This window comes from Octodon degus, unplaced genomic scaffold (genome assembly GCF_000260255.1).
Source record: "Octodon degus isolate 3935 unplaced genomic scaffold, OctDeg1.0 scaffold00008, whole genome shotgun sequence".
Lineage (NCBI taxonomy): Eukaryota > Metazoa > Chordata > Mammalia > Rodentia > Octodontidae > Octodon > Octodon degus.
The window spans coordinates 23,081,599-23,105,791 of record NW_004524584.1 but is presented as its reverse complement, the minus strand read 5'-3'; the positions used below and the strand labels follow the sequence as shown (position 1 = coordinate 23,105,791).

Sequence of the window (24,193 nt, the reverse complement as noted above, 5' to 3'; positions counted from 1 at the left end):
TGAAGCAGCTCTGGAGTTCTCTTTCATTAGTCTCTCACGAAGATCAAAAACATGTAGAGTGCTGCTTGCAGTGTCATCCAGCGAAAGGCAGGCTCAGAAAAGCATCACACTGCGTCCTCACCCCGATTATTTCCGGGATCTGGCACGTGTGACTTCTGGCTGATCCCCAAAGCCAAAATGACCACCAGAGGGATATATTGTGAGTCGAGAGGGGACGTCAAGGTAACCAGGGCAGCACAGCTACAGACCTCGGAAGCAGGACTGCAGGGCTGCTTTGGAAAGCAACAGGAATGGAAAGGCAAGTGTGTTCAAAGAGAGCAGGATGATGTTGAAGGGGCTCATGGTAACGCGTCTTTCACCAAAGTAATCTGTAAAAATTTAAGCACACCATAGTTTGAGACCGTCTTCCACAGTTTCAGGAGTTTCTGATGTCTGATCACTGCGGTGTGTCGGGAAGTAGCAAGAGGGGGCATCTTCTTTGGGATGGATGGGGCATTACAGCCTGGGGACAGAAGCGGGGAGAAGCCAGGGGCTGCAAACCTTTCGGAGTACAGGGTCACCTCCACACCCACAGCCTGGCTTTGTGTGCTGCTGGCGCTGCCGTGAGTGGCTCTGCCCAGCTCAGGAGAGGGACTGAAGGCTCAGCTTTGCCACCAGAGCATGACCTTGAGCCTAGAGTGTTTTCTCTAAGGCAAAATAACTCCTACCTTCCGTCCTTCCAGCAAAACACCTTTTAAAACCATTTTTATGTGTTTGGTACAGGTTCTCACTACGCATCTCATTCTTATAGTGATCCTCCTGTTTTCAGTCTCCCCAGCACTGGGATTATAGGCCTGCGCCACCACGCCCAGTCTCAGTGGCCAGCGTGGGGCACCTGGGGCAGGGCTGGTGCTGGCATGTGGTGCCTGGGACTGAACCTGGGTCCCTGAGCTTGTCAAGCAGGTGCTTAGACCTCTGAGCTGTCTCGCTGGCCCCAAACACCTTTTCATAGTGTTTTAGTTTTTCTTTAGCGAGGATGAAATGATTTATGAATTTATATTGCTTCTGTCTTTATTGCACTAAAAGAGTTACAAGCAACAAGGAAAATGCAAGGCAGAAGATGGAGAAGGTCTTTTTCTACTCTTCATTCTGAGAATCAGGCGCTTCTACCTGAGGAGAGACACCATGTGTAGCCCTCTCTTCTGTCTCCTGATCCAGCCCTATACTCCTCAGGTATGGCAGCACTTTGTAGGTATTATAATTGTTTCCTGTGTGCCCCACGTCTGGGTAGCAAACCCCTGGAATAGAAGGATATGTTGGGCTAACTGTTGAACACAAAGCACTGAAATTTGCAGTTATGACATTTTGACTTTTTTTTTCCCAAAGAATCTCTTTAACTATAACTCTGAATTCCTCTTTGGTAGCTGTAGAGATAAGTTTATATACACAAGTGCCTATTTATACATTCACGTATGCACTTAAAAATCTAATTTTTTAGCACCTGGGAAGCTGAAGCGGAAGGACTGCTGTGAGTTCAAGCCCAGCCTAAAATGCATGGCGAGATCCCGTCTTAAGAAAAAATCTAATTTTTATAACCCCAGCTTGGGAGCAAGCCACAGCGCACTTCGTAGTCCGTGTCATCTCTGAGTCATTTCACGTTACACAGCCCTGAGGAGGGTGAGGCAGGAGAGAGCCATACCCCATAGTGGCCAAATGCGTGCGGACAGGCAGGACTGGTTGGGGCCAGGGCTCCTTCTCTGCAAGACTCCAGGGGCAGCGCTCTCTCTGGTGCAGCCTCGGGCCTGCGTGTCCACCTGCCACCCAGGGCGGTGCTCTAGCTACTAGGCTGCTGGCTTCTATCGCAGAAGCTGCAAGCCGGGCAGGAGGACCAGAAGACAGGAAGCAGCTACTTTGCGATCGCCAGCGACTTTTTCCCACCGGGCTCCAGGGTTCAGCTCCCACTGTTAATTTTCGAGCTTGTGCTTTCCTTAGGTGGCGTGTACTTCGACACCTCGTGGGCACCCACTGCTAATACACCTGAGGCTGGCCCAAAGTGGTGTCACTAAACACACGCAGCTCCAGCAAGAGCAGACAGCAAGGTCTCTAACTTTTGGATAAAGCTCCTGTTTGAATCATCTCTACCACTCTTCACTATAACTCTGAGGGTTTACGAAAGATTTGAGGATTCTGGACTACAAGTGCTTGAACACAGGCTTATGATGACCATCTCAGAACAGCCTCCCTTGTGGCAGGAATATACACTTTGCCGATTCTTTGGGAAAACCCAATTGTTACGCCAAACAATAAACAAAACCCCAAAGGAACAGGCCTCTCTTTGTTATCTCTTCTTCCCTGGAGGAATCACAGACCCAGAGCCCAGGGCTGAGTGAACCCTGACAGCAGACAGAGCTTCCTTGAGGGAGGCAGGGCTCCCAGCTATCCACGCAGGACACTCAGCTCCTGCCTGTTACACCCCCACTTCCAGCGCGCTGTCACATACCCTTATCGTACCAAACGCACGCACACAGACCCTGCTCACAGATGGCCTGTCCTCCACAACTGGCCCAGAGAAGGCGGACGTAGTGGTGTAGACCTGTAACTCTAGCACTCCTGAGGCTGAGGCAGGAGGATTGCTGCAAGGTAGAGGCCAGCCTGGACTGCACACTGAGTTCAAGACCAGCCCGGACTACATGGTAAGCCCCTGTCTCAAAAACCCCAGAATAGGGGCTGGAGAGATGGCTCAGTGGTCTAAAGCACCTACTTAGAACAAGCTTGGCAAAGCACAGGGACTGCGGTTCAATCACCCAGCACCACATGCCAGCCAGCCCTGCCCCCTGGTGGACTGAGCTGGCCACACACACACACACACACACACACACACACACACTAAATAAATAAAAATAAATAAAATAAAAAACCCAGAATAAATAAATAAAAAGTAATAAAGCAACATTGAGCTTACAACCATCACTTAGGTTTCCTGTCTCTGTCAGGTTGCTGTCCTTGGTGAAATCCACTGCAGCACCTGAGGCACAGGAAGGGGCGAGGGGACAGTTCAGCCACCTGTCCCACAGTGATGACTGATGTTTCAGCCCCCATTCTTCCTTCCAGATACGGTCTCATGAAGTTTAAATGTTTACAGGACTGAAGAAAAGTCATGTCCCAATTATGGGGGAAAAAAATACAAGTCAGGTCCTTTGTATAACTGAGGAGTGACTTTCTTCTCCTAATCCTCAGTAACTCTCCCTCGTCTGTCTCCATCTCACCACTTATCAGAGTCTAGGCTGCGACACTGCCTTTGATGAGCTCGCTTCATCTGCAGTGAACGCGCAAGGAACCGGTGCCGATCTGCTCTCCATCTGGGGGCTCTCTCGCGCGGGCGAAGCACTCCCTGAGCCATGGATGGGGACAGGCAGCTGTGAGCCCCACGGCTGTGTCCTGTGCCTGCTGGCTCCCGGGCCCCACGCCACGATCCAACGCGGCCCCGCTGCTGGGGCTCGCAGGCTGCTGGCGGCTGCGCGGGCTGCCCTCCGCCAGCCTGTCCTGCCCGCTGGCCGCCGCCCACCAGGCGCCGACAGCGCCCCCGTGCGGCCTCGGAGCTCCGCCCACACTTCAGAATCGTCCTGAAGGAAGGCAGTGGCCCCCCAGGAGAAGCCGGGGCCAGGAGGGGCTCACCTGTGCCGTCACCCCGCTGCTGGCTGCTGCTGTCCTGGTCAGGAACAGAGCAGGGCGTTAAGGACAGGGTGCTGCCTCGGGGTGAGGGAGCCTGACCTGTAATTCCAGCGCTCTGGAAGGCTGAGGCAGGGGTAATCTCAATTTATGGCTCAACCAGGGGAGTTTAGCAGTCCCTGTCTCCAAATTAGGGGGGGGGGCAGGGATGCAGCTCTGTGCGAAGGCCCTGGGTTTAATTCCCAGTACCAGAAAGGAAAAGAGACCGGTATTCAAGGAGGCCACGCATTTCTCAGGGCGTAATGGGTTCCTCTTGGGAAGAAAGGAAGAACCGAGGGACAGGGAGAAGGGGCGGCATGGAGTTGAGTCTCGAAGTACAACAGCACCCTGAAAGCTTGCAATAGTGGACCCTGCTCCACAACAGCTGCGCCTCTGGAACTGGAAGGGGGTCTCCCGCAGAGGCGCGCCTGCAGGGGGAGGACCCAGAATTCACCTGAGCGGGCTTCCCACCGCATCCCGCACTTTCCACTGTGTGACCCCGTCCTCACCAGCAAAATGAGCATAATCATAGGATTACAGGACGGCTGGCTGCATTTTAAAAAGTGAGGATTTTAAACATTATTAACAGCTACAACATTTAAGGTACTCGACCCAGTGCCAGCCAGGGTGAAGCCAATAAATCAGGTGCTTTTTTCTTTCTTTCTTTTTTTAAATTTTTCCGAACTATCATGGAGGGCCTTATCTTCTGGTTAGAGTTGCTTTCATTAAATAAAGAAAAACAACAAGAACAAAAAACCCCAAGAAATTTCAGTGTTCTTTTTTTTTTTTTTTTTTCTGGTTAGAGTTGCTTTCATTAAATAAAGAAAAACAACAAGAACAAAAAACCCCAAGAAATTTCAGTGTTCTTTTTTTTTTTTTTTTTTGGTACTGGGGATTGAACTCAGGACCCCGTGCTTGCTGGGAAAGCACTTATTCTACTGAACTATCTCCTAGGACTTTAAAGAATCACAGGCCTACTAGGCAGTATGTTGTTTTGTTTTGTTTGCGGGGATTGAACTAAGGGCCTTGAGCTTGCCAGGCAAATGCTTAGTCTACTGAACTGCAATCTCCCCAGCCCCAAATTTCTGTCTTTTCATGTGGAAATGACAACTCTGGTTTTGGCCACAAAAATGTCTTCAGGCAAATGCAATACACTGTATTTGCATGGCTGACTTCTCAGGCTTTTAAACCTTCCATTCTAACCAGTTGATATTGACACATTAATTATGTACTTCTCACCTGATCTGACATTCTTTCTCTTTGCAAACACACCGTGGTTTCATCACTCTGTGAATTATGCTCCCTAAACAGTTAAGCCTTCCAGGCTCCTCTTGGGAAGTTCTGAGGCTGCTACACCTCCTAGCCTGCGTTAGGAAGCCGCTCCTCGTTCCCTGAGTCACAGCTGTTGGCCTACCACCTGAGCAAGCCCACGTCCCACACGGGTCTCAGCTCCGCTGTGCATGCTGCACCCTGTCATGAGGCCACCTGGGGCTGATGCCCGCACTTACGGGGCTCCTGGCCCTGGAAATGGGAGCAGTCATGGTGCCCTTCTAAGCAGGCCCTGGGCTTTCTGCTTTCTTTTGTGTCCAGACAATCAAAGCAAGTCCTGGACAAGGTCAAGGTCAATTTGAAAGTACTTATTTATTTATCAGCTACAGGGTCTTGCTACACAGTTCAGACTTGTAGTGATCCTCCTGTGTCAGCCTCCCCAGTGCTGGGATTACAGGCAGGCGGCACCACCCTGGTTTCAGGACCAACACAGTGCGCCCTGGGGTTGCCGGGGTTCCAGGGCCAGCACAGCGCCATGGAGACTGTGGTCCAGTAGAGCCTGTGGTATAGGGATTGTGGGGGCGGTGGCCATGGAGGCCGTGCTGAACGACCTGGTGTCTGTGGATGATCTGATGAAGTTTGAGAAGAAGTTTCAGTCTGAGCAAGCAGCAGGCTCAGTGTCCAAGAGCACACAGTTTGAGTATGCCTGGTTCCTGGTGCGGAGCAAGTACAATGATGACATCCATGAGGGCATTGCGCTGCTGGAGGAGCTGCTGCCCAAGGGGCACAAAGAGGAACAACGGGATTATGCCTTGTACCTGGCTGTGGGCAACTACCGGCTCAAGGAATATGAAAAGGCCCTAAAGTACGTGTGTGGCCTGCTGTAGACAGAGCTCCAGAACAACCAGACCAAGGAGCTGGAACGGCTCACGGACAAGGCTATGAAGAGAGACGGTCTGGTGGGCATGGCCATCGTAGGTGGGATGGCCCTGGGCGTGGCAGGACTAGCTAGACTCATCGCACTTGCCGTGTCCAAGTCCAAATCCTGAAGGAGGCTGCAGCTGCTCCTCCGGCCAGTGGCCCCAAGGGCATTTCCCAGAGAGGAGCCATCCACGCATCCTTGCAGGCCTTTCCCTGCTCTCCCTGCACCCTTGTCATTGTCCTCTGGGGCCTTCCACCTCTGCTTCCCCAAGACCTGTCATGTGGCCCCAGAGCATGTGGTTTGGGATGAGTGTAAATAAAACTGAGCCAAACTTGGAAAAAAAGAAAAAAGGTATTGGGGATCAAATTCAGGTCTTTGCACTTGCCAGGCAGGTGCTTAGACCTCTGAGCTATCTCCCCAGCCCAACTGGAAAGTTTCTGAAGGAGGGAAAGACCACCGCAGACACGACCCTTCAAAGGCTCGCTCTAGATGCTGGGCTATGTGGGAGGCAGTGGCAAGCAGCACCCCACTACGGACATGCGCGGATGGCTCAGAGCACTAAGCGCAGAATTCCATCTACGCATCCCGTTCTAGGTGTCTTCCTGCAAGTTAAAGACATCTTGTCATGGTCATCTGGGCTCGCCTGTTGACAGCAGTATAATGTGTAATACCTACTCTTAGAAGCACCCTGTACGTCCACCCACAGGAGAATGGTTAAGGAAAGTGTGTTTACACACCAGGGAGTACTACTCTGCCATAACGAAAGAGAAGTGGCGCCATCTGGAGGAAAATGGATGCGCCCTGAGACCACATATTAAGTAAATCAAACATACAAGCTTGAAGACAGCATAATTTCTCCTATATGAAAAAAACCTAAGTAGACATAAAGGGAAGCAAAATAAAAGATCATAGGAAATAGGCAGGTAGATGTTTTGCAGATGGTAGAGGAACCAAGAAATAGAGGGGGCCAAGGGAGCGAAAGGGGCCATGAAAAAAATTAATTGTTATGGAAATGCACCAACTCTCTGTGGGGAATGTAAGCGCTGTGCACAAACAGTGCTAGGGCTGTTGAGACAGCTCAGGGGACTAAGTAAGTGCCTGCTTAGGCAAGTGCAGGGGCTGGGTGTGACACTGGCCCTGCCCCTGGGGGTGCTGAGCTGGCCGCAGAGACTGGGGGTGGTAGCACATGGCTGTGATCCCAGTGCTGGGGACACTGAAAACAGGAGGATCACTACTGAGTCCGAGCGGAGCTGTAGTGAGACCCTATACCAAATATATTTTTTAAAAAGGTAACAAAAATAGAAATTATAAAAAAGTATGGCCATGGATTAAAGCCATGATGCTCACAAACTTGTTCTTGAAAATTCACAAGGCCAGCAGGAGAAGGCTTTTCTTGCCGTCCCCGGGTTCTGGTGAGCCAGTCACAGCAGAAGTAGCCTGTTGTGCACCCAAGGGTGCACTTCTGTTTGCAAGCTCACCTGTGTGCTCGGCATATGGGTGCCCTGCCCAGATGTGTCTGACGCATGCGCTGCACGTGAGCATGTGGGTGTGGGTGTGCACACACGTGTGGCCATGGGGGCAGCACTGGGACTACATGGGGCAGAAGCAAGTTCCCTGCAGCCCAATGGCCGCTCACCTGTGCCCAGCAGTGACGTTAAGTGTGGGAGCCCCAGTCTCATGGGCCAGTCTGGGGGCATCCGTGTGAACCAGGCCTGGGTGGGCTTTGGCGGTAGTCACAGACTCCACCTAGTAGCAAACCCCGTGGCAGGGGCAGGGAGGGCAGAAGGCACAGGGCACAAGGATAGTGCATGTGGCGTCCCCAGTGCACATCCTGGGAGTGAACATAGCCGTCTCAGTAAATTTCACCCAATCTGCGGGCCATCTTGGGAACGTGAGCTTTCACTTAGTGACTAGCAGAGGCTTCAGGAGAGCCCAGGCTCCTTTCTTGGGCTCTGAATCAGCAGGATCAGGTGGGGAGGGCCCAGGACGGGGACCCACGGAGGTGCCCAGCACTCACCAGGAGGGGCTGGAGGAAGCTGCTCAGGGCAAGAGCGCTGCTTAGGGACCCGGAGAGCGGGTCCCTAAGGAGTGACACTCACTGCACTTACCATCACTTCATTCCTCTGAAACTCTTTCTTCTCTTGTGTTTTAGGAATCTCTGCATGCTGAAAAAATATCTATAGTTTGAAAGTGTAGCTCAGCTAGGAAGAAGAAAACAGATAGCAGCGTGGAGGAGCGAGAGGCTGAGCGGGTACCTGGCACACGAGGCACACGAGGGGCTGTGTGAGAGCTCCCAAAGAGGCAGCCTGGAGGAGCGAGAGTGTGACCCGGAGGGCCTGTGCAGCAGGCAGCTTCCTGCTCCCCCACTGGGACTGCAGCTTTCCCAGGACTCTGTTTTCAGGGGAAAGTACGGGAATAATGCCCAGGATGCAAAGCTGTCTCCTTAGCAGGCCATTCTCATACGCTCCCCTGAGAACTGCTACGCAAGTACAGATTCCTTCAATGTGTCCCCAATTATTACATAATGCATTTACTTGGGCATCGGGTTTTAGATCTGTGAAGCCTCTTGGGAGGCCAGTGCCAGCAGCAGCTCTGGTAATCCGGACGTTGCTCACTGCAAATGGAAGGGAGCAACTTTACTTCCCGCTGCCTGGAGTCCTCCAACCTCCGCAGCACCAGGCTTCCGGAGCAGACACGGCTCCCCCTGCCGCACGCTGCTTAGAGTTCTAGCCTGGGGTGTGTCTGCTTCTAAACAGATGGCGTCTTCCTGGAGGAATCGAACACTGAAAAAGGATCTTTTTGCTGAAAATGCAACTATCTCAGATTACCATTTCAGAAGCGTTACTTGGAGGGTCCACTGCTACACTGCTGTGTCTGCAGGTGGGAGCAAGGCAGGTTCCTGAGCAGGGGCCTTGAGATACTGGGTGACAGCAAGACACTGGCCAAGGCAGACGTAGCTCTCCACGTGGCAGACACAGCTGTCAGGATGGGCTGGATCCACCTGCTAAACGCATTCAGGAACTCCCGAGCTAAAACCTTCTCCTTTGTAGTTAGCAATGGCAGAGGCCAGGAGTACAATGTAGAGCTCAGCTCTGGAGCCGCTCGCTGACCCCAAGGCACGCTGGTTCTCAGAGGCACAGCCTTGGGCAGTGATCCTGGTGCAGGCAGGACCTTCCTTCAGCAGGGCGTGCCCTCTGAGCTTCTGCAACTGCTTTTCTCTGGGAGCACCCGGCCTGGACCCTGTTATTTTACCACCCTTTGTGCAAACCTGGGCAAGGCAGAGTCTGTGTTTGCTCCTGCCCACGCCCTGCTGTGCAGGCCCCACACCCGCTCAGCTCCTAGCAGGAGAGGGGATTGGTGCGCAGCATCGCCAGGGGGCTCTGTGCACTCAGCCCAAGCCGAGATCGCAGGCAATATGTGTTTTTCACTCTTTCTAGCCCACGATGCAACAGAAAGCAGATTTTTATGGGCCAAGCCAAGGATGCTGTTTTCCATTTTCAAGGCTAAAACACATTTTGTTCAAAACTGCAGCTCCTTCGGCGCCTTCTCCTTCAAGGATGAGTGTAGACGTGTCCTCCCGAGCTCCTGCTACGTGCGTGGGCAGCCTAGCCGAGGATGAGCAGGCCTGCGCAAGCCTGCCCCACGTCACTGGGCAGAGACGGCCATCCCGCCTACTTACCCTCTGTGAGGGATTTGTTAGGAACAGTGGCACTGTCCCAGGCCACAGACCTCCTGGCTCTGAATCTGGACCTCCCTCTGCCCTGCCCCCTGGGTGCGTCTTCCTTCCGATGCCATGTTTCTCCTTTTTGGAGCACGTCTTGAAAAGGCCGAGGAGCACGCTTCCTCCCTGCGGTGCCCCGCCCACCTTGGTGGCTTCCTGCCTACACAGCCTTCTTCTGGGGCTGGTTCTGCTCACCGGCCCAAGGCCCACCCTGCCGCAAGGCCCTAGGCCAAGCCTCTCTGCATCTGTCCACGGGCCTCAGCTTCAGGCCGTGGGGCTCCCTGAGCTGTCTGAGGCTGCAGGTCAGGGTGGCAGAATGGAGACACACACGGTGGGCTGCGGACGCTCCTGGGGGAGAGGGACACGCTCCGAGCAGCAGGAAGCGCAGCGCAGCAGGCAGGTGCCCTGAGACAGCATCGACTGTGAAGCCCGTCTGGGCTGCTGAGCCGATCACCGCCGGTCCTCCGGCAGCAGCGGGGACGCAGCTGTATTCCACGGCTCCCATCTTTGGTTATGACAGTGTCTCTGAAGGGAAGCCCCAAAGACAGGGAGGAGATCAAAGATGTCATCCAACAAGGTGACAGATGTGAGTGCAGGGAAGGAACCCATCAGGACGGGCAGCCCCACGCTGCTGGCAGGTGGCCTGCAGCCACCGAGTGGAGAGGGGATGCAAAGCCTCGCAGGCAGCCAGGGCCGGGCCTGCGCTCGCCCAGCTGCCTGCGCGCTGTAGTGACGCCCTACAGCCCCTCTCTCCTCCTGTGATGTGTTTGTAATGACACAGCAGCGACTGTTCACACCCCACACTGCAGCATGGTGTCGTCAAAGGCACGAAGGACCTCTGCACCGCTCAAGAAATGGCTGACCAGATTCTGCCACCAGCAGTCCTGAAATATGTTTTCTGGACAAGCCTGAGTGAAAACACTATGATTTGGGGACAAGCTATACAAAATATATACACATCAATTTTTAGAACAGGTTGTTTTGGCATAAAAACAACCTTTTTTCTTCATACAGCGAAGAAAAGACTCTACATAGATTATTGACTTCTTCTCTTTTATATTCTAATGGTTTTATAGCAAGGCCAGTGCTCTGGGAGAGGGGAGGTTTAACTGCTGCCCAGCACCAAGGCCCTGTGTCCAGCCTGGCAGCCACTGGCCAGGTTCCCTGGGACAGTTGCTAGGGACAGGGCAGTGGGTCTGGATGTGCAGTGTGTCCCCACAGATCTCTGCATACTATGAGGGGGACCGGCTGACATCCACCCTTCTGCCTCTGCATGCCCCGTGCCAATTCGCTTGCCCACCCCCTGCCAGGCACCTGCACCTGGTGGTAGGCACCGTGTCCCCGTGTGGACAGCGCTCCTGTCCCTCACCTTCCTTCTGCCCAAAGTGCTCATGCAAGCCCGATTTTGAATGAAGCCAAGTGAACTTCCAGTCAACCATTTCTCCAAGGCCTATAAACCCACCAAGATAGCTGCAGGATGACTCGAGTCCATTGGGTTGGGACTGGGGGTGTGGCCTGCAGGTCTTCAGCCTCCTCTGATGTCCTGGTGGGGCCAGTGGGTGGCCCAGTCTCACCTGCGTTCACGAGGATGGCAGCAGGCCTCCTCCAGGCATTTGCTGAGAAACCTGGTGGTGAGGAAAGCCATAGAGGGAGGGCGGCCCCTCCATAGCTAGTGACAGAGACCACACCCAGGCCACACTCAGTGTGTAAAGCCTGGGAGGCATGAGGCACTGAAGGGAGCCAGGTGCTGGGCCAGCCTGAGGCCATATCACGGTCATCTCTGCCTCTCCAGAGGATGTGGACCCCCTGGCCAGTGTGGAGCATGGGGTCCATCTGCTGTCCTGTCCCCAGCCCTGGTGGCCTGACCCCCAGGAGATAGGCACCCTCCTGTGACCAAGGGCCCACGGCCTGAGCTTTTGGTTTCAGGGTGAAGGTGAAGCTGCCCTGGGGAGGTAGGAGTGGCTGTGACTCAGTCCCTGGAGATGGGGTCACTGGTTTCCTTTTTTTAATTTAGGACAGGGTATATAGGGTCTCACTGCATCAATCAGACTCGTAGTGATCCTCCTGTTTACAGCCTCCCAAGTTCTGGGATTACAGGTCCACACCACCATGCCCAGTCTCAATCGCCAACTCAGTGCACCCCAGGGATGGGGCCGCCATAGCAGGCCCGGGGATTGAGCCCCTGGAGCACCCAGCCCCTGTGTCTGCCTAAGCAGGAGCTTCAATCTGCTGAGCTATTTGGAGGGCCCTGGGGCCACTGGTTTCCAAACAAGGGATGTTTCTATCACTCCCCGCACCTTGCATCTTGCAAATCACTACTGACAGCTGTGCGACTCCAGGGAAGAGAGACAGCCACCCTGCTCCCCTGCTGGGGAAGTAAGTGCCCTCGCCGGCAGGAGCTGGGTGGCACCAGGCAACTCATGGGACTGCAGGAAACAGGGTGGGCACCTGTCACCCCAGCACTCTGGGGAAGGATGGCAAGTTTGGGAGCTCACCTGAGCGATTTGGAGAGACACTGTCTCAAAACAAAATAAAGTGGGGCCGGGGAGACGGCTCAGTAGAATAAGTGCTTGCCTGGCAAGCACAAGGCCCTGAGTTCAATCCCCGGTTCCGCAAAAAACAAAACAAACAAAAAAAGGATGTAGCTCAGTGGTTTCATCTCCAAACCCAACAAATTAATAAAGTTAAACTTTAAAAGACCCCCAAAGCCACTGTCACCCTCCTGAGGCCCTGAGCAGGGCAAGGCTGTTTGTCAGGGTAAAGGCAGTGTGTTCACTGGGGGGCACCTCAGAGGGCTCCCCAGTGGGTTCCTTGGAGAAGCATGAGTAGTTCAGCCCTTGAAGGGCTTCCACCTGAGCGACTCCAGATAGTGTGCGTGTGCGTGTGCGTGTGTGTGTGTGTATGTAGTTTTCCCTGTGGGAAAATCAGACCTTTATGTGCTAAAAAAAACCCCTTTTAACCACCAAATGAACGCTCTGTAGGAAACTGGAGGCAGCTCATGAGCCCCTTCCAGCCCTGTGGCATAGCTTTGTGCTAATGAGGTGCTAAAAGGCACCTTCTGTGGTGGCTGGGAGGGAACCTCTACGAGGGCAGTGCCAGGATCCTGCCTCCCTGTGCAGTCAGCACCCACAGCGCTGCTGCCTGGGGGCGGAGCTGCCAGCCTCTGGCTTCCAGGTTTCCTTACTCTGGCTCTGAGGACCCCCAAGTGTCCTAATTAGTTTCTACAGGTGTGATGCACATAACACAGTAGTCCTGGACACTTTGCTGTACAGAGAGTAGATCCCAGAGCCTGCTTTCTGGCCAGCCATCTGCAGAGCAAGAATGCAGAGTCCGGGAAGCCTCCTGGGCTCTGGGTGGTCCTGCAGCTCCCCGTGTGCCTGCGGGACTGAGCATCCCATCCGGGCGGAGCATCCCATCCAAGCATGCCTTCATCTCGTCCTGGCCTCCTCCAGCTGCCCCTCACTTTCGCCCTCCCCCAGCCTTGCCTTCCCACCCACCAAGCTCCACTTTCTCCGAGTGCAGGAGAGTCCACACGGCAGTATGCTAGGAGCAAGCAGGGAAAGGAAAGGACTCAGAGCACCTCAGGGCAAGGAGAGTTCATTTGGCCTGCTGTGTTTGCCTCCAGGGTAGACAAAGCCCAGATGTTTTTTCCATGTTTACAGAGAAACACAGGGCAGAGATAGGGCATCAAATAGCTCAGGTGGTATTGCCAAAATAACTTGGGGATCACGTGGAAAATGACCACAAAACAGTCCTGAGATCTAAATCAAGCATGGACCCTGAGTCTAAATTCAAGTCAGTCTCTGCTTGGAAAGCTTTGAAAACCAAAGGACTGATTTTGTTTGACCTAATAAAATTAAAAGGAGATTTTTTCTATAAGCAGCTGGGATGGCTATTATTACTTTTAGGTCACTACTTTGGGAGACGCTCTGATTTTAATTCTTTAATTTGTAGAGGGTGTTGCAGGGCAGTCTTTGCTTTCTGGGTAAGAATCATATTAAGTAGAGAAAATAATATAAATGTTTCCGGAAATCTTTAAGCAAGACATACTTTGTAATGGGATACAGTGCAGCAACTTTCCTGAAAACTTTACCTGTGTAATCTATTCTTGTACCTTCCCCAGAGAAAGACTTTCAGAATCTCTCCTCACAATGAGGAAACTGAGGCACAAAGCCACAGTCATCTCCTGACCACTTCTCCTCAAGGTCACAATGAGCTCTTCAGGCAATGGCATGGTCAGTCATTGCTGGGGGTCTCAAGTCTTCACTGTGAGCACCACAAGACCGCATGCCAGCACCCCCTGGGTGAAGGATCTACCTCTGGAATCCTCCTCCCGCCCACCCAAGGGACCTAATGCAGCTGGCTTCCCAGGAAAAGAAGACATGCAGGTTCTAGGGGGCACTTCATAGGTGTTATCTGCTCTGACCCTCACCCAAATGACAGATGCTTTTGCAGTTTATAAAAAAGGTACACAAGTTGGGGTCCAACAACCCTGTGGCAGCGGCAGCAGTGAGCGGGTGTATCCCTGCACACCCTGAACTGGTCCTGGACACGTGACAAGGACAGCGGCTCAGGGCTGGGATTCTCCGGCCCTGCCTTGAGGCCGAGACTTCCCAGCCTCACTGGGCTCAGAACACCTGGCTCCCAGCATGCCAGCCAGGTTACAGCCCTCACTGTGGATCTCTGACTGCAAAGCCTGCACAACTTACACAAAGTCATGACGCCAACCCTGGCTGCACAGCCACAGCCAATGTCACCTGGGCCCTGCAGGCTCCACCCTCTGCCACATTCTAGTCGGGACACAGCTTGTTGGTAAACATCTTTCATATGGCAAACATTTTCAGACAGCTGGAGCTGCATGGTAAAATCTTTCAATTTTACCAAAAGTACTACCTTCCAAATGCCTCTTAAGCAAGAAATAAAACTCCTCAACCCATAAAAGATGCTCACATCAATATAATAACAAATATACACATAAAAGAAGTGAAAATCTGTTTTTCTACTAATATAGGGAGCCCCACAACCTTCGAGGTGGAGAGGCAGGTGGTTTCTGGTGTCCGAGGGTACCTTTTCCTACAGGTACTAGGAATCCGATCACTTTGGGGCGTGTTCCTGTCCTTGATGCAGCAGCCAACTTGCGAGGCTTCTCGTGCAGCAGTGAAGGCCCAGGAATAACCCTTATACACAGGACACCTGTGTAGGCTGCTGCCCGCTGGGAAAGCGCAGAATGGATGGGGACAACACCCACGCCCCATGGGCTCACAGCTGTGTAAAGACGTGGCTCACCACCACAGCGGCCACGATCCCTGTGCAGAAGGATGAGCACACTTGACACCATCCGAAAAGGCAGACTCCCGTGACTGAGAAGGGTTATTTGTACCTGTCTGAGTGTGGCATGCATGCCTGTGTGTGTGTGTGTGTGTGTGTGTGCGCACGCGCGCGCATGTGTACATGGAAAAGCTGTCATCTCTGAAAGGTGAACTCCTGGAGTTTGCATTCTCTGCCTTGTCCCTGAGGAACAACATAAACTTTTTGCGATAAGCACACATTGTTTTCTGTCATCAGAAAAGCCTCCTAAAAGCTGCAGATGTGAAACAAGGGACCATGAACCCATGTCATTCTGACCTGTGCTTTATCACACGATCGGTGCTATTCCAGGTCCCTTCCTGAAATACCGCAGCTCTGGTACTCATGGCAAGATTTTAAGATGCCGTAGAAGAAAAGTAGGATTACACAGTGGCCGCGCTGCAGGGAAGGACAGAAGAGGCCACCTGGAAGGACACATCTCGGAGGGCCAGCTGTCCCTTTCAAGGTCAAAGGCATGCAGCCAGGTTCCATCTTCCAAGATACCTTGGGCCTTTGGGGCAGTTCTGAGCCCAGGCTGGTGCACAGAACCGAGTGTGGACTGGACCCCAGCTTCCTTCACGTCGCGCTAGGTCCATTGTCCCACAGAGCAGCACCAGGTCTTAAAAGAGACCCAGCCACCAGATGTCCCCAGCTCGGCACAGTGATGCCCACAGCTGGGATGAGGCAGGAGGGTGGCAAGTTTGAGCCCATCCTCAGCTTGGTGACTTAGACCATACCACAAAATAATTTGGGGTAAATAAAATAGATAATCAATAAAATCAATAATCAATAACAAAGGGCTGGGTGCTCAGTGAAAAGATTTTAGGTTCAGTCCTCTGTATTGCAAAAAGAAAAAAAAAACAAGCAAGCAACTAAAATTCCTGTGTTCATGCTCTTTACAGAGGGCATTTGATTCCAACTCAGTAACATCTATTAAATAGAACAGATCAGAGCCATCTACATGTCCACTGAATTGCCCAAACACGAGGGCAGATCAAAGTTGCCAGCAGCTGAGAAGATTCACTGGTATTATTTTGCACTTAATTGGCTTCTTGGTTAAAGGCATCTAAAGGAAGAAAAAAACCACCTCCAGATCATTTTAATTATGATACTGTACAAGTCAGGGATGTTATACTGAAATTAAAATGTAAATGTCTAAATGTACACTGAGGGAATACTTAACCATGTGTTTTCATTTTACAAAATCTTGTTTATGTGGATATATTCAAGGTGTGGTCAGTAAATACAGTGAATGCTGGAAATTACAGAAAAATTTACCACAGTGAAAGACGCATTGCTATTATTCTTTCAAATCTTTCCTCTAGGGGCTGGTGGGATAGCTCAGTGGACTAAAGTGCCCGCTTAGGGAAGAGCAGGGACCAGGGTTCAATACCTGGCACCACATGCTGTGCTGGCCCTGCCCCTGGGTGCGTTGAGCTGGCTACACAGTCTGGACGTGGTGGTGCACCCTGTAATCCCAGTGCTGAGGAGGCTGGAAACAGGAGGATCACTATGAGTACAAGGTGCATAGTGAGATTCTATAACAACCAAATACAATAAAAGAAAGAAAATCTTTCCTCTTGCTGTGAACACACTCATCCTATTATCCTTGCCACTTTCTGCACCAGTTCTGGTGTCCTCTTTCATGAAGGTACTACTGGTCACTCTTGGCACTGCCTCAATGTCTTGAATTGATTCAATACTTTTACCTTTCATAGTCATCTTGACTTTGAGGAAGAGTCAGAAATCACAGAGTAACTGGGCGTGTTAGTGCACGCCTGTAATCCCAGCACTGAGGAGGTTGAAACAGGAGGAGCTCTGTGAGTTTGAGACCAGCCTGGGGGCTACAAAAGTGAGCACAAGGCCAGCCTGAACTGTGTAGTGAAACCCTGGCAAAAAAAAAAAAATATATAAAAGAATCACATAGTGCCAGCTCTGGTGAGTAAGGAAGACAAGGATACACAGTGATGTCTTTACAGTCTCAGTGGCATGCGACGGCAGCGTTTACTGTATCTTTTATGACATCTTGTAAAGACCTTCAGGAAAGAAGACTTCCAGAACTGCTTTAGAAAGTGGCAAGAGTATGAAATAAATGTTCAAACTCTTGCTCAGCTCAGAGGAGGATTCTGAGCTGGACTAATGTCAGCATGCCTTGTACTGTAATAGCTTTTTAAATATAAATGCCATATTTTATGATCAGCCCTTGTATGTCTATGTAATGACAGTCTTGAGGATATTTTGATAGATTTCAATGTTTGTGAGGTTTAGGGGACTCTCTCCTAAAACATCTGAGACAGGCCAGCCTCAGTGACTAAATGTGCATCTCTATCCCAGGGCCACGTGCCTGGCTGAGTCCTGTCTCAGGTCAAGGCCATAGTCCTGAGGGGGGCGCTGCCAGGCTGAGCAGCTGTGCTGCCCCCTGTGGACATGTTAGGACTGGGTCTGCTTGGCTCTGGAGGAGCTTGCAGTCCCCAGACAGCCTGGCACAGGAGGTGTTAGAGGAAGAGCTGGGGATGGAGTCTCTTGAATTCTTCATTTTTCCTAGAACCCCAACCTAAGGTTGTTCTCACATGGTGGTGGCTGACTGTTAGCATTATTTGGGGGACTATTTAATGAATTTTTCTACTTCTTTTTTTAAAAAATTTTATTTATTTATGTGTGTGTGTGTGTGTGTGTGTGTGTGTGTGTGTGTGTGCAGCTCAGCCCACCAGGGGGCGGGGCATGTGGTGCATGGGGGATTGAACCATGGTCCCTGTGCTTTGCTAAGCTTGTTGTAAGTAGGTGCTTTAGACCACTGAGCCATCTCACCAGCCCCAAATTTTTCTACTTCTGAATAAAAGAAGGGTGCATGCAGGATGCAAATATTTGATTCCCCCTCTCCACTGAGTTACCCTGTGACTGGCCTGGTTACCTAGCTCTTGGTAAGGGCTTGTTTCAGCCAGTTTGATAAACAAAATGTGACTACAGGTGAGCGGTGAGAAAAAGACTTTTTGTGACAAGTGGAGTCAAGGGCTTTGGGGAAGCATGGTACCTCTAATTTGAAGGGCACCTGCATGATAAAAACAACTTGATTCAAAAAAAGCATCAGGGCAGATCAATTAAAAAACCCATCAGACAAAAGCCATTCAGCATGCCATTCCCTCCTGAGCTGGTTCTCGAGAGCATTCCTAGTCCAGCAGGGGCTGGAAAGAAAAAGCAGGAAACGGCTTTCTTGAGAATGCTGTGCGAATTCCTAGGAGCATCGTGAGGACAAGGATGGTGCGGGACATTTACAGAGACCATGAAAAAACAAAGTAGGAGAGAAAAATAAGAAGAAGAAATGCCAAGGAAGATGGACAGGCTCCTGTTCATCAATTTTAATAAAAGTGCAACAGAACCCACTGCTGACAAGGTAAAGAGAAAGCCTTCAGCTTGAAAGAAAAAGTAAATATGAAAAACCCATGCAATTATGGGTCTGCAAAGAATTTTCTTTGGGGTTGTGAGATGAGTGAGAAAACCAGAAAGCTGGGAAATTGCAAGTCTTTGTCAGGGAATGTGTCCAAGGAAAGGGGAAAGGAGGCTCTGAGAGGGGAGGGAAGGCCGGCTGCTGATGCAGGGGCCTGGGCTGGCCAGGCAGGCGCTGGGGGACCAAGAGGAGCACACAGAAGAGGTCACAGGTGAGAAAGCAGTGAGAGAGAATGCAGCAGCCAAAGCTGACAGGCCTGTGGCAAAAGCTCTGATATGGGCTGGATGGTGTCCTTCCAGCTGTCCTAACCTCCAACTCATATCAAAGTCCTGGTACTCAGCAATGCAGATATAACTGCATTTGGAAACAGAGTCTGCAGAGGCAATTACGCTAGAATGAGGTCTCTGGGCTGGGTCCTGACCCAATCTCACTGGTGTCCTACAGGAAGAGGAGCCGGACCCAGACACACAGAGGGAGACTGACCAGCTGAACATACAGGGGGCTGGGGGACAAAAAAGCAAGGACAAAGCCCTCAGGGGAGGCCACTCCACCACACCTGGTCTCAGACTTCAGCCTCTAGAACCCAAGAGAAGACACTGCTGTTCTTGTAAGCCCCTGCTTTGGTCTCTCAGTCCTCCTGTTATTGTTTATACATAAATGTCCCCCAAGAGCCTCACAAGTATTACAGCTGACTTGCTGTAGGAGATGGGGCCTACTTTGAAGAGGCAGTCACCAGAGGCATGGCCTAAAGTCTTTGTCTCCCACCCTGTGCCCTCCCTTCTCTTTCTCTGCTTTCTCTCTGCCCCACTGTGAGTGGCTCTCTTTCACCAGGCCCCTGAACCATGCAGCCCCACCATGGAGCCAGCTGATTATTTGGAGCCAGCTCGGAACAGTGAGCCAAACAAACCTTTCTTCCTTTAAGTTGGTGGGGGTGTTGGGCATGGTGTTTCAGTGAGGAGAAGTGACTAAGACCCCCCAGTAGTGCTGCAGGCTCACAGATGCCTCAGTTATGAAAGTCACAGCTCAGGGCTGGTGAGATGGCTCAGTGGTCTAAAGCACCTACTTAGAACAAGCTTGGCAAAGCACAGGGACCATGGTTCAATCCCCCAGCACCACATGCCAGCCAGCCCCGCCCCCTGGTGGACTGAGCTGGCCACACACACACACACACACACACACACACACACACACAAATAAAATAAATAAAAAAAAAGTCAAGCTGAGTGGAGAGAAGGAGGGAGGAAAGAAGGAACTCACAAGTAGCAAACACATCACTGATCAGGAAAGCACCTCCCTCCCCATCTACAGATGTTCACAGACATCTTTAAATCTCACCCTTTCCCTAAACTCAAGAGAATGGACACCGGAATGAGTGTGCTCTAGCCCATGGGCGTGTGTGCTGTCACTGTCTCCTTAGGAGCGCAGCCACTTGCAGGATCCCAGGGATCCACACCGCGGGCATGTCCCCCCCAAGAGGGTGAAACTGCTTCATGGCATCTGATTGCAAACCAACTAATATGTTGAGCAAAACAAAATTCAGATCATGTGCATAGCACAAAGGGCTGGGAGCAAAATTATTTTGTCCTCTGTGTCAACCACGAAACACCCTTTGATGGAGTGTCGTTTTGTTGCTAAAAATGTTCACTCCCTAGTGCTGCAATTACAAATGTTTGACACCCTCAATCTTCCCTTGATGATTCATGGCTGTGCCCAGCCTGAAGGGCAGCGACTGCATTCCCTGATGGGGCATTTGTGGGCACCTTGAGGGGCAGGGTCTGGGCTTGTCCAGCGGGTGGCATCATCCTGCCAATCTGGGGAGTGCACAGCCCAGTCGTGCGGACATGAGCAGGCACATGTGTCCACCGAGGAGGAAGCACAGTGCTGGGAACCAGGGCCTGGGTGGCAAGAAGGCTGTGCCGTGGCACAGCCGGTGAGGACAGGTGGAGTCCAGTGGGGCGCCCTGGCCTTGGGGTGCTGCAGGAGGTTCCCAGATCCTTACAGGGCTGCAGGTGTGGATGCTTGCTCCTGTTTCCAGAGGAGAAAATGGGAGGTGATGCTCACTGCAGGGATGTGGGGGGCTGCCTCTCCCAGGTCAGGTGGGAGCGGTGTATACCCTGCTTTCAGGCCTCCCTTTACTGCAAGGTGGAACAGGACAGGAGCATAGCGTGGGGACAGGGGAGGCCTTCAGGAAGCCTGCATGGAGCCACCAGGGCCATGCGCCAGGGAATGTAGGTGGGAACCACCGGGTCCTGGGATAACCGACTGGGTGATGGCTATGTTTTGCTCATTGCCCAGCTTTGTGCTGTAGGATGAACCTTCTACATGGCTGGGAAGGTAAACTGGCACAGCTGCTAGGCATAGCTGTGTGCAGCACCTCAAAGAACCAAAGTAGAGATTCCACTCCAGCCAGCTGGACCCCCGTTGAGTATCTTCGTGCAAGAGCTAAAGACGCCACATGGCAGTGATGCGTGCTCAGCCATGTGACAGCAGCACAGCTCACAGCTGCGGAGTCCTGGAAGCCGCCTGTGTGTCTGTCCATCAGCAGATGAGCGGATAAAGAAAGCAAATAACACACCAAGGCGCACGCGTCTCCCATAAAGGATAAATGCATCATGCACAGGGAAAAGGTGCACCTTGAGGCCTTAATGTTAAGTGAAAAGCATCAGGCAGGCTTAAGCATGGGACGCTTTCTCTTACCTGGAAACTCAAAGGATAAATAAGTGAAAGAAGGGCTGGGGAGATAGCTCAGTAGAATAAGCGCTTGCCTGGCAAGCGCAAGGCCCTGAGTTCAATCCCTGGTATTGAAAAAAAAAAGTGAGAGAGGAAAATAAAAGACAGATGACAGGAAGCAGGGCGGCAGAACTTCTGCAAATAGGAAGGAGACCAAGAGGTGGAGGAGGAGCAGAGAAAAAGTAGAAAGAATTAAGGCATGCTGTATACAGTTATGTGCTCCCCACAATGAACGTCATCATTAGGTACTGCAAACAGGGACGAATGAAAATTTTAAAATACTAAAAAGAAAGTTTAAAAACTGACTCTTATTTTTTTTTGGCAGAACCAGGGACTGAACTCAGACCCTTGCACTTGCCAGGGAAACACTTATTCTACTAAGACATCTTCCCAGCCCCTAAAAACTGACTCTTATGAAGAAGCATCTTATTCCTGCCTGCCGAACTGCTTGGCCCTGAAATTTTGGGCTGAATAACCCCTGAGAAGCAGCTTATGAAAAGCACTAAGGTAGTTCCATGCATGGCTTTTTTTTTTTTTTTTTTTTTTTTTTGTTCTGGGCATTGAACCCAGGACCTTCACTCTGAGTCATATCCTCAACATTTTTTTTTTCTTTTGTTCTTTGAGACAGGGTCTTGCTGAGCTGCTAGGTTGCTCAGGCTGGGCTTGAAGTCTCAGTTCTGCTGCCTCAGCCTCCCAGTATGCTGGGATAACAGGTGGGCACTACCACAACCGGGTAAGAATGACATTCTCAGCCTACTGGGGTTCTAGCTTCTCAACTCAGCAGCAGCAGCAGCAGCAGTAGCAGCAGCAGCAGCAGAGCCCTGCAAAGCTCTGGATGCGGGTCACTGCAAGGATCAGAACACCTGGAGTAAAAAAATAGCTGCACCCTACATCCAAATGAACCTATTTTTTATGTCATCGAGGCATTCAATGCCTTGCTGGGCTCCCCAGCTAGCTGTGGCACCCACCAATGAGGCTGGTGCATGGGGCATCTCCTTGGACGCTTGCTGCCTTGGTGTTGCCCACCTTGAGCTCCTGAGGGAGCTGGGGCAGAGGCAGCTGTCTCCCCCATCCTCTCTCTGAGCCCCGTGCCCCATCCAGTCCTCCTGGAACTGGGGAACTCAGCCAGCAGCAGCCCAGGCCCCTCCGCTATGCCAGCCTGGTGCAACCAGCCACCTCTGCTGAGGACAGCAGGACTCAAAACAGCCATGGGTCAACCAGCATGGAGGTGTGCGGGGGTCATCTCACTGGGGCTATGGAGTGTCCCTTGTTTCTACTTACGGCACACCCTGTCAGCACCTTGACTGGAATTGAGCTGGATGTGCACTTGGAAGTCTTTTGCAACTTTGTAACTTTGCTTGGTAATATATTGGGAAGAGAACTGGCTCCTCCAGTTCTATGGCAGCTAAATGCTATCGTGGCTGCTAGATGTTATCAAAGAGCAATATACGCTCCTGAATCTTGGTTTATGGGTGACTTCGCTCCCTGTGCCTGTGTTCCCCAACTCTGCGCACAGGATTATCTCATCTGATTCTAGATACTGGCTTTTACAAAGTCCTTCAGAATATCTGGGACTGTAACTTCAACATAAAATCACAACACAAATACTAAGTTTATCCGGACTCTGGGGGATCTGGGGAACAGGCCGTGTCCTAGAACTCCTGCTGTACCCCCTAGTCATCTGCACTTCTGTGACACAGTCTGTGCCCATGAACCAGGCAGGAAAGAGGGCTGTGCCTTGCTCTTCCCGAGGAGGACACACCATGCACCTGTCCACCTACCAAGTGGCCCTCTGACTTGTCACTGTTGTCCCCAAACTCATATTCTTTCCGCAGCCTTTCCTTAGCATCACAACATCATACATGTAAACTGCAGCATGTTTGCAAGTGATGTTTCTGAAAGCATCGCTTGTAAATCATTTAGCCCATCATAGAGCAAAGACTTCTAGAGTCTTCCAAGAGATTTTTGAAAACACTATTCATCTAAATATTGTGACACACTGATTTAAGACAGTAGGAAATGGTGACAGGAAAGAGACTGAAAGGAAATGAAAAAAAAAGATCTGTATTGCAATTGTTTAGGAAAAATGATAGGGGAGCGAAACAAAGTATTAAATGGCAAGGAAATGGGTGACTTGGGGACAAGCCCTGGAGAAAGGCAGGATTGTCTCTGCAAAATGTTCCACTCCTTTCTTCTTATCATCCGCTCAACCTGGGCTTGACTTACAAGACCAACTAATATCATTATATTATTTTTCTAAAGATCAAACAAACTACAAAACAGCCTTTTACAGTAGCTTTCAGAGTGAAAATGTCAATGTTATTTCTTTGCAGCGGAGATTTGAACTTTTCCCCCCTGCTTGCTGGGCAATCTAGCTCAATGCCCAAGTGTAGAAGTTTCCACCGAATTCCATGAATCCTCAGGTATTGGGGGGAACACTGTGCCCCAAAGTACGTGTATGTGGCCTTCTGCTTCCGTGGGTCCTCTGACAAGCCCATCTGCCTGCAGCCTTCTAGGGGTAGCTGATCAGCGGTGCCTCGCATGTTTTTTCTCCCTTTCAGGCTTTGTATCCTGCTTGGCCACGTGTGTCTTATTTGTGTGCCGGCCAACACCAAGCTCTGAAGAGAATGAGCATCTTTGATGGTGGCAATTGTGGGAGATCCAGCGGCCTCTAGCTTAAACAATGGTCATCCTTGCTTATGCAGTTGCAGCCCATGGTGCTCACAGGGACACGAGCTATGCTAAGTGCTGACCACTTGCTGCTGCAGAGCCCACTGGGTTTGTTGTGTCCAACCCTGAGGCGAGGGCTGAGTACTGGGAGTGTTCTGTGGCTGATCTGCAGGGACAGCTGGTGGAGCTGGGACACCCACATGATCTGGGACCTTGAAACAGTCTCAGAGCAGGAGACCATGCGTGGAGCCAAGGTAGGGACTGGTGGCCATCAGACTTCCCTTAGGAAGGGGGAGGTGCCATGGTCCCAGCTAAGACATCGGGCGGCAGTGAAATCATGTTCCACAAGAGCATAAAGGAGCCACAAATAAACATGGCAAAATAGTCTGAGTTGCTGGGTAGA

At 51.4% G+C, this 24,193-nt stretch overlaps 1 protein-coding gene and 1 pseudogene across 1 annotated transcript in view; one reads left to right on the top strand and one right to left on the bottom strand.

The window, feature by feature from the left end:
• Ube2ql1 (ubiquitin conjugating enzyme E2 Q family like 1) overlaps positions 1 to 24,193 on the bottom strand; it is a 39,550-nt gene that overhangs the window by 2,054 nt on the left and 13,303 nt on the right. The gene's annotated exons all lie outside the window — the stretch shown is intronic.
• Positions 5,446 to 6,005, top strand: LOC101578959 (annotated as a pseudogene).